This window comes from Dromiciops gliroides, chromosome 3 (genome assembly GCF_019393635.1).
Source record: "Dromiciops gliroides isolate mDroGli1 chromosome 3, mDroGli1.pri, whole genome shotgun sequence".
NCBI classification, from domain to species: domain Eukaryota; kingdom Metazoa; phylum Chordata; class Mammalia; order Microbiotheria; family Microbiotheriidae; genus Dromiciops; species Dromiciops gliroides.
Window position 1 is genome coordinate 208,201,408 of NC_057863.1, and position 9,682 is coordinate 208,211,089.

The window sequence follows — 9,682 nt, forward strand, 5'->3', positions numbered from 1 at the left end:
AGGGACCTAGTTTAGATCTGGTATGGTAGTTGGTCCCAGTGGATCTTTATCCTGGTGGTCAGGGATAATATTAGATATGGAGCAGTTATTAGGCCTAGTACCACTGAGTTCAGGAAGTCTGGGTCCAGTGTAGTCTCAGCCTGATGTTCTAGGCACCGTGGTTTGATGACCTACTTGTAAAGGTTTAGTGGAGTCTGAAACTTGTTCATTGAGGTTCACTGGATTTCTATGTGGCTTTTGCTAAGGCCTTACCCCACAAACATAGCATGGATTAAGTTTGATGGTGAGGAATTATTCCTACTTGGGCCTGGGTTTGCGTATCAGGTGAAGCCTCAGGTAAGAAGTCCAAGCCCATTGGAATTAAATGTCAGAGATCAAAGCCCAACTAAAACTTCAGTGATCCAGTTATAGAGGCTCAGAGGTGTTTGATCTGAGTGGGAGTCAAGACCTGTTGTATTCATGGTTGAGACCCACAACTATTACAGAGAATGAAGGCCTATTATGCAGCCTCAACATAGTTTAGAACTCAGTGGAGCCTTAGAACTGCGATCTTAGTGCTGCCTTTCTCTTAGGAACCTCAATACAGATTCACTTCTGATTTCACCTGGTTGTTATCCTCATGGCTTAGCCCTGATGACTACCCAGCCAAATGCATGGGGCCTGACTGAGGTATGGCCCATTAGTTTTAAGTATGATTTTCCCGTGTAGGGAGGTATGGCCCATTAGTTAAAGTACGACGAGGCTTCCTTCTATTTGGTCAGTACCCAATAAAGCTGTGGACTGAAGATTTATAGCTGGTGGAGCTTGAGCCCTATGCTTGAGGACTGATGAGTGTTTAGCTTGACCATGGTGTGGTGATGGCCCATATGTGTTCTTGGCCTTGTAATCAGGGCCAAATGGAGCCTCTGGCATATAATCAGGGCAGGTGAAGAGTGAAGAGGTCTCTTGGCCCAGTGTTCTAAGCATGGTGAAGGATTAGCTGTTCTTCTGGCTCAGTGATTGAAGCCTGGTGATGCTATATCTATTTCCTGGCCTGGTGGTTGGGAGCTGGTGATGGCACCTCTGTGGCAGTCACCCATTGTCTGGGGCATGGTGAGCATGCAGTTGTGGCCCTGGTGCTGTGATTTGGAAGTAATGAAGGTGCAGTACAGGCCCTGGACCAGTGGTCAGGGTATTGCAAAGATGTTGCTGTGGCATAGAGGTTAGGAAGTGATGGCTTTGAAACTTTGGCCTTGATCTTGTGGTCCAGGTCTAATGTTTTTTCATCTTTGACCTTAGGTCAGATTTTGGCATCATAGTAATGAAGTTGTTGCCTTGGAACCAAAGTCAGGACATGACAACTTAGAAACTTTGACCTTTATATTGTGGTCCAGATTTAATGTTATTGAAGTTGTGGCCCTGGACCAAAGGCAGGGCATCTTAGCAATGAAGGTGTGGTCTTGCAGCAGAGGTCCAGACATGATAGCTTTGAAAGTTTGGTCTTGATCTTGTAGTCTAAGTCCAATATTTTTTAATTTCTGGCCTTGGACCAGTTCATGGCATCATAGCAACGAAGATGTTGCCTTGGGGCTGGGGGTATGTGTTGAAATACAAAACTTTTGATGATCTTCGTGTCCATATCTAAGCTGTGGTACCAGACCAGGTCAGGGTGTCTTAGAAATGATGTTGTTGCTTTGAGGCAGAGGTCAGAACATGATGGTTTTGAAACTTTGGCCTTGCTCTTGTAGTCCATATATAACTTTTTTGAGCTGTAGTCCTGGACTACAGGTCAACGAATATGGTAAGAAAACAATTTCCTTGAGAGCTGAGTTCAAGACACCATGTCTTTGAGACTTTGGCCTTGTTCTTGTGGTCCATATCCAACATTTTGCAAAATATGCTTAGAGATTAGGTCAGGAATCTAGCAATAAAGCTGTTTCCTTGGGGCTGAAGTCAGAACATGAGAGGTTTGAAACTTTGGCCTTGAGTTTGTGGTCCAAATCCAATCTTTTTAAAGTTGTAACCCCGGATCAGGTCAGGGCATCTTGGTAATGATGTCGTTGCCTTGGGGCAGAGGTCAAAATATGATGACTATGGAATTTTATCCTTGATCTTGTGGTCCTGACCTAACATTTTAGAAGTTGTGGCCCTGGATAAGGTCAAAGCATCATAGCAATGAAACTATTGCCTTGGTGTGGAGGTCAGAACTTGATGCTTTGGAAACTTTGACCTTGATATTGTGGGCCAGTTCTATTTTTTAAGCTGTCATCCTGAACCAGGTCAGGACATCTTAGCAATGAAGTTGTTGTGTTGGGGGTAGAGGTCAGGACATGATGTCATCTTGGACCAGGTCATAGAAGCTAGCAATGAATCTGTTTCCTTGGGGCTAAGGTAAAGACATCATGGCTTTTGATAATTGAAACTTTGATCTTGATCTCATGGTCCAGGTCTAATGTTTTTAAAAATTGTCCCTAGACAAGTTCGGAACATTGCAGCAATGAAGGAATTGCTTTGGAGGTCACAGATATGTGCATTGTGGCTTTGAAACTTTGGCCTTCATATTGTGGTACAGGTTGTATTTTTTTAAGCCAGGTCTTAGATTAGGACAGGGCATCATGGAAATGAAGCTGATGCCTTGGGATATAGTTTGAAGAATTTTAACAAAGCAGTTGCAGCACTAACCCTGTGCCTGGGGCTGACAGACAAAAGTAGGATCTTTTCTTCTTGGTTAGGACCTGAGGGTATAATTATTTCTCTAGTCTCGTGGTCGATCCATGATTAGTTCCTTGGTTGGTGTTAATGGGAATGGTGTAGTTAGGTGGGAGCAACTAGATATGCCTAACCCTGATAAATTTTGGGAAGTAGAGATCTCCTGAGGGAACTTCTACTCTGCGGTCCCAAGCCCAACAGGACCTCAGCTCTATGACTGGGGCCAAGTGGAAGGGTAACAGTGATGTAGCTGATGTTAAATAAAGGCGCAGCGTTGCCGTGGCCCTGGTGCTAGGGTAACCTAGAGGCAGAACTGTGGCACTAGCACGATTTATTTAGCAATACTCTGGTAATTAAGATAGGGTAATAGCACGGTCATTTCCTGCTATTCATGGTGCTTAGAGCAGTTGTGACTAAATATTAAGTATGCAGAGGTAGAGCTGTGGTTCTTTTGTAAAGACAAGGAAAATGATACAGTATTTCTGGCCTGATGGGGTTTTTCCCCCACGAGCTGATGTTCTTTTTTTCCAAAAATGGTGTAATCTGACACAGGGCACAGTGTAATAGCACTCACTCAGTCTGGCGACAGAGGCCTTTTGGAGGGAACTGGACCAAGGTTGCTGCTGAAGAAGAGACTGTGTGAGTGAGGGTAAGAAAATAATACCCATACAGCATGTATGGGAAAGACAATTACAGAATAAGAGAGTCATGGAAGAGATAATAACAGTGATCTAATGATGGCAACACCTTACATGTCTTTAGCAGAAAAGTTTTCAAAGCACAAAGAATATAGAGGCTTTTCTCTGTGCATGCCCACATGGGTCCAGAACTGTTCCTTGGGAATCTTAAAAGAGTGGACAGGTATAGCCTCTTCCTGTCTAACTACAAAGGGTTACAAAATCAAGACACAAATTCAGATAGAAATTTTAAATATTTACTAGGATCAGTTACTTTTAAAAGAGAAAATATGTTCATTCAGTTTTCCCATTTTTTCCCTTTGAAATCTCTTAGGAGATTAGAAATGTGTTCCCATGTTTTCTTGGTCCATTTTTCTTTTGCGTTGCAGTTTTTCATAGATTATTTACTTCTAGATATTTTTCTCCCTCATGGCAGGTGATCATTGCCAGGTACAGGTTCAGGCCAGTTTACCATTACAGTCACAGAGAGCTCAGCATCTGAGTGGGAAAATAATGAAAAGGCTGGTGAATGATGGAAGGGCTTAACCCTACCATATTAGGCATATAGGGGACTAAAAATGGAGTGGTTTTTTTTTTTTCCTCTGAGGCACTTGGAGGACAGATTTCATGCAAATCTCCTCCAAAGACCTGGATAGAGGTGTTGGTAAGGCAGTGACTATGGTTGCCGAAAATTCCTTATTCCTCAAACATGTGACAGCCCCTTGGGATTCAGGAGACACAAACTAAATAGACCATAAACTAGATGCCATGTGTCAACCAGGCCAACACATGGGACATTCTCTCATCTGCTCCAGGAAAATCTGTTTATAGATGCCATGTTTTTATTTTTCTAGAGGGTGGAAATGATGTTGCTAACAGTTCTAGAAGGGGCACACTCCTCAATTCTTCCACTGCCCATGGTGTATAGTTAATTATAATTTAAACATCATGTTACTTTCCTGTTCTGCACAGTCTGGGTCTGGTGTTGAGACCCAGAGAGAGTCTCATCTTGGCAATACCCATTTAGCTTGTTGTTCATATCCTCTATAAAGCTCTAAAGTCTGGTATCTGGAACCATGGCAAAAACAGGGTTTTATGGTTGGGACTTGGTAACACTATTGCCCAGTTTTTCAAACCTGTGGGATGTGGACTTTTGATATGATGAAATCCATCACAGCTTTAGCCTTTTCGTCAAAGCAGCTAAGTGTGACTCTTAAGCGAAGGCTGGGGAGAGGAGTCGTCTGGTGGTTTGGGCCCTGAGATATTGCTACTGAGTGGTCATTGAAGTGTGGCATAGCCTCTGAAAGGTGGTCAAAAGTGGGCAGAGCTGTAGTCTTGGAGTCTACGCCCAGTGGAGGAATTGCCTGGTTGTCCCGGATTATTGGAGTTGTGTCCTCGTGGTTTGATCCTGGTGACACTATTATCTATTGCTTTGGGTCTTGTTGATGGCTTAGATAAAGTGTTACTGAGTTGTCTGTGCCTGTTGGGGGTTGTGGCCTACTGTCTAATATAATTCCATTTTGATGGCCATGGTCAATTGAAGGAATGTCCCGAGACAGGATAGAGATTTGTGCTGGTGCTCAGCACTTTAACATTGTCACCCAGTGCTGTAGGCAAGATAGGAATTTGTCTTCAAGATCTGGGACTGGTGGAATTGTTCCCCAGTCCTATAGGTATGGAATAGATATAGCCTAGTTAATGGGGTGATGGAAGCATGGAAGTAAAATAAGGCCTGCTTATTTCATTAGGTGGATGTATGGTCCAAACTCTGGGATTTTGTAAAGATGTTGGCCAGTGGTTCAGGCCCATTAAATGCATAGAGAAATAATTCAGAACTATAGGAAATGTTGAGTCTAGTGTGGTATCCAGTGCAACCTCAACCTGGTAGTTCTTATCCAGGGTATATATCCTGTCAATCCAGGCCTACTGAAGTATAGGCTAGGGACTTGGCCTGGGTCAGCATTTGTCTAGTGTTTAAGACTTAGTGGAGAGATGTTCTGGGAGTCTTATTCCAGAGATCCAGGCTAGTGGAATTCTTGCTAAATGATGAACCAACAGAGCCTTTGCCTGGTGGTCTAGTAGCAATAATAGCTGACATTTATATAGTGCTTTAAGGTTTGCAAAGTGCTTTACACTCATTATCTTGTTCGACTTAGACCCAGTGGAAAAGTGACCTTGAGCTAGGAGAACCTCAGTTCAGTGTTTGGGACCCCATTGATAAGAGAGCTAGTAAGAAAATCCCAATGTTTTTCACCTTGTTGGTCTAGGTCTATTGGAAGCATTGTCAGTATTCAAGGCCATGTAGAGCTATGCTTGGTGGTTAGTGCCACGTGCCGCTGTTGCTCCCATGCATGTTGTGTACAATGTTTGGAATCCAATCAAAGTATGGGCCAAAGATCCAGGGTGGTCACAGGGCCTGGGGTTCACAATCTGTGGCAGCCTCAACCACATGCAAATGGTAAGGTCCTATGAAGAGCCCAGAGGTGGACTCAGCTCAGCAGTATTCAATCCACAGTGCAGCATCAGCCATTCTTCTTACCTTATGTTTGAAAGCTGGTAAACTACAACCATTAATGACCTGGCAGTTGGGCCCTGGGAATGACACCACTGTCATTCTCACCTGTTGTCTGGGGAATGGTAAGTGCGCAGTTGTGGCCCTGGTGCTGTGCAGCTAAGCTAAGGCCTTTGTGTGGCTGTCAGGGCATTGTAACAGTGAAGATGTTGCTCTGGGATGGTGATTAGGACATGATGGCTTTGGAATTTCGGCCTTCATGATTTAGTCCTGTCTAATTTCTTTTTTTAAGCTGTGACCCTGGACCAGTGGTCAGTACAAGGTAATGTTGCAACTGTGGCCTTCTTCTGGGGGGTTAAGTGTTTTATTAAAACACTTGCAGCACTGGTCCTGTGCCTAGGCCTTAGCCAAGCTTCAACCTGGCGACTGGAGCTTTTACACAATCAGCCTCATCCTGTTGTTCCAGACACAGTGATGGGATGACCCAGTTGTCAGGGTTTAGTGGAGCCTACGGTCTCTCTGGGTCTCTGGCCCTATGGCCTTAGCTCAGTGAAGGCCTCACAGCTCAGAACAAAGTACAAATTTAGTCTGTTCTAGAAAAATCTGACTTTTAGGATCAGCCTCAGTTCAGAAGTGTGAGCCTAGTGGATGAATATATCAGTGGTCAAAGTCCATTGAATCTATGATAGTGCAATGGTACAGGTCCAGTGGAGTTGTGACCTGGGGAGTCAAGACCTAGTACAGCCTCTGTAAAACGGTTGGGACCCATAAATATGATGAAGGGTTGAGACCAAATATAAATTCAACCCAGTGATAGGAACCCAGTGGAATCTTGTAACTATGGTCATAGTCAAGTGCAGGATTGTCCCTGGTGATTTAAAACTATAACAATTGATCTAATTAATTTTTGTTCCCTGGTAGAAACTTGCCATGGTAGTTGGGGCAAAGGTAAGAGCTGACCCAGTTGATGATGTTTAATAAAGCATGAAAACAGGGAACAATTTCCAAAGAAAACTCAACCCATGGCTTAAGTTGCAGCTTAGCTTTGTTTACACTAGGCGGTCAATGCCTAGTGGAGATCTTACCTGGTTGTTGTGGTCTAGAGCAGTCTCATCATGGTGACTGCAGGCTTGATGACTACAAAATGATTGAGGAGTGACCTAGGAGTTAAGGTAAGACAAGACTTCTGTCTACTGTACAGCACCGGATAAAGTGGTAGACTGAAGATTTAGGGCTAATGGAACTTCAGGCCCATGGTTGGGACCTGGTGAATGTTAGCTTGGGAGTCACAGTGTAGTGGTATTTCAGGTGTGTTCTTGGCTCTGTAATCAGGGCCTGGTGGAGCCTTAAGCATATGAAGAGTGCAGAGATGGCATTGGTCCAGTGTTCTAAGCGTGGTGAAGCATCAGCTATTCTTCTGTCCCAGTGTTTGAAACCTATAATCTTATAACTTTCTCCTGGCCTGGTGGCTAGGACCTGGTGATGGTACTGTTGTGACTGTCACTCAGTGTTTGAGGCATGGTGAGCATGCAGTTGTGGCCCTGGTGCTGTGATTTGGAAGTAATGAATGCAGGTCTTGGCATAGTGGTCTGGGCACTGTAACAGTGAAGGTATTGCCTTGCAACTGAGGAGGGGAGGAAACGATAGTGTCTAGATTCTTCATTTATCCTCCAGCTGGGTCTCATATTTTTTGGGGGGGGCGGGGCAATGGGGGTTAAGTGACTTGCCCAGGGTCACACAGCTAGTAAGTGTGAAATGTCTGAGGCTGGATTTGAACTCAGGTCCTCCTGAATCCAGGGCTGGTGCTTTTTCCACTGCGTCATATAGCTGCCCCCTGGGTCTAATATTTTTAATATTTTTACACTAGACCAAACATTGGGAATAGATGATGTTCCAACAAAGTAATAAAAAAGCATAATTACAGCCCTGATCTAGTTCCTGGGCCTCACCCAAGCTTCAGGGTAGTGCCTGGGGCTTATTGGCACAGGTGTGGCTCTTGTCAAGTAACTAGAGCTGAATATAGCTCTGTTCTTTGTCCTATAGTCCTTTTATGGAGGTATCTCAAGCCCAGTGGTCCAAGTATGGAAGATGGGGTGGCCTCTGCTTGATGTGAGATAAATCCTTATCCTCAAAATTCATTCACAGGCCTATAAAACTTGGAAAATTGATCTGGCTACGGGAGCCAATAACTAGTTGTCAGGATTCAACAGCCCTCTTGTCCCATGATTTTATCCCTATATGCCACATTGTTTGGACAATGCCAAAGTCCTAGTAGTTGCCTCGTCCCTGAAGTTAAGGTAAATTAATAGAAAAATTATGGCCTTTTTTATTTGTTTATTCATGGTGTGTGTGTATGTGTGTGTGTGTGTATGTGTGTGTGTGTGTGTGTGTGTGTGTGTGTGTGTGTGTGTGTGTGTGTGTGTGTAATTTTGGTTTTGTTTTTTTGCAGGCTGGGGTTGACTTGGCAATATTCTTATAATAAAGATCAACAGGATTCTTTTTTTCCCCCTTCTCGAGTGGTTACATGGATTGTCCACTGGTCCTAAGATGGTAATACAATATAAGGCTATACCTTGAATGAGCCCACCAGAACACACAAGAATAGAGCAACTTGGCTGGTCTAAATCTCACTTTTTTGCCTTGAGAGAGTGAACCCCAAGAGAAAATTTAGTAAGATTTTTGTACCAGACAGTGAAAATCATTAGGTTAAAATTTCCTTACTTCACAAGATTAAGAAGTGGGTTCTAAAAAGCCCCTTTTGTGTGCACTTTTATAATTCATTCTTGGAGAACCTATTTTGTTTTCTTTTCAGGAAAGAGTAATAGAATTTGAGTCACTGATTCTCAAGTTGAAATTAATTTTTCTTAGAGCTGAGGAAGATTTTTTTTAAGTAGATAAGGGAATAGAGATAGACATCCTATACCAGGATGCCTTTTACCTAATTATCAGCCAATCATTGCCTTCTCCCTCAAAAAAAAAAAAAGAAAGAAAGAAAGAAAAGAAAAGAAAAAAGCATGGACACAAACCAAATAACTTTTAATTATTTTATTCTCATAAATGAGATTTTCATATTATTTATTCCTGAGGCCAGAAACTCTAGTTTTCATTTCAAGGCTCACTTTTCTTCAATTTTTCTAGGTAAGAAAAAGCTATAAAAGCATTATCTTGTACATTCAGAATTTTCTCTGGGAGTTTCTTTTCCTTTATTTTCTATTTAGGATTTCAGTTTTGTTTTCAGAGAGTAGAGGAAACAAAGTACTGTTGGAAAATACGATACTTAGCTCCCTATTCTACATTATTATAAAAAAAGATTGTCTTGCCCACATAGAAAAACGATTAAATGATTTGATTCAATTGAATTGCATATAAAGCAAATTTTGCACAAGTCTAATTGTAACATATAGGTAAAGGCATTTCAGAAACTAAAGAGAATTAGATAACCAGTACTTATTTAGTAGAAGAAAAGACAAAAAGGTTGGGGGAGGGGAGTGAGGTATGTTTGTGCTTCCAGATCTCAAAGAATACTACAATGCAGTTATTGTCAAAACCATCTGATCCTGGTTAAAAAAATTAAAAAGTATATTTGCAAAGAAGAATTCAGTTTTTGATAAACCCAAGAACACAAACTACTTGGCAAGGGTCTCTTTGACAAGAACTGATAAAAAACAAACAAAAAACTAGAAAGTAGTCTGGCAAACACTGAACAGTTCAATTCAACTACCATTTATTAAATGCCTATTTTGTTCCCAACATTGTGCCAAGTGCTGGCGATACAAAGACAAAAATTAAATTTATACCATAATGA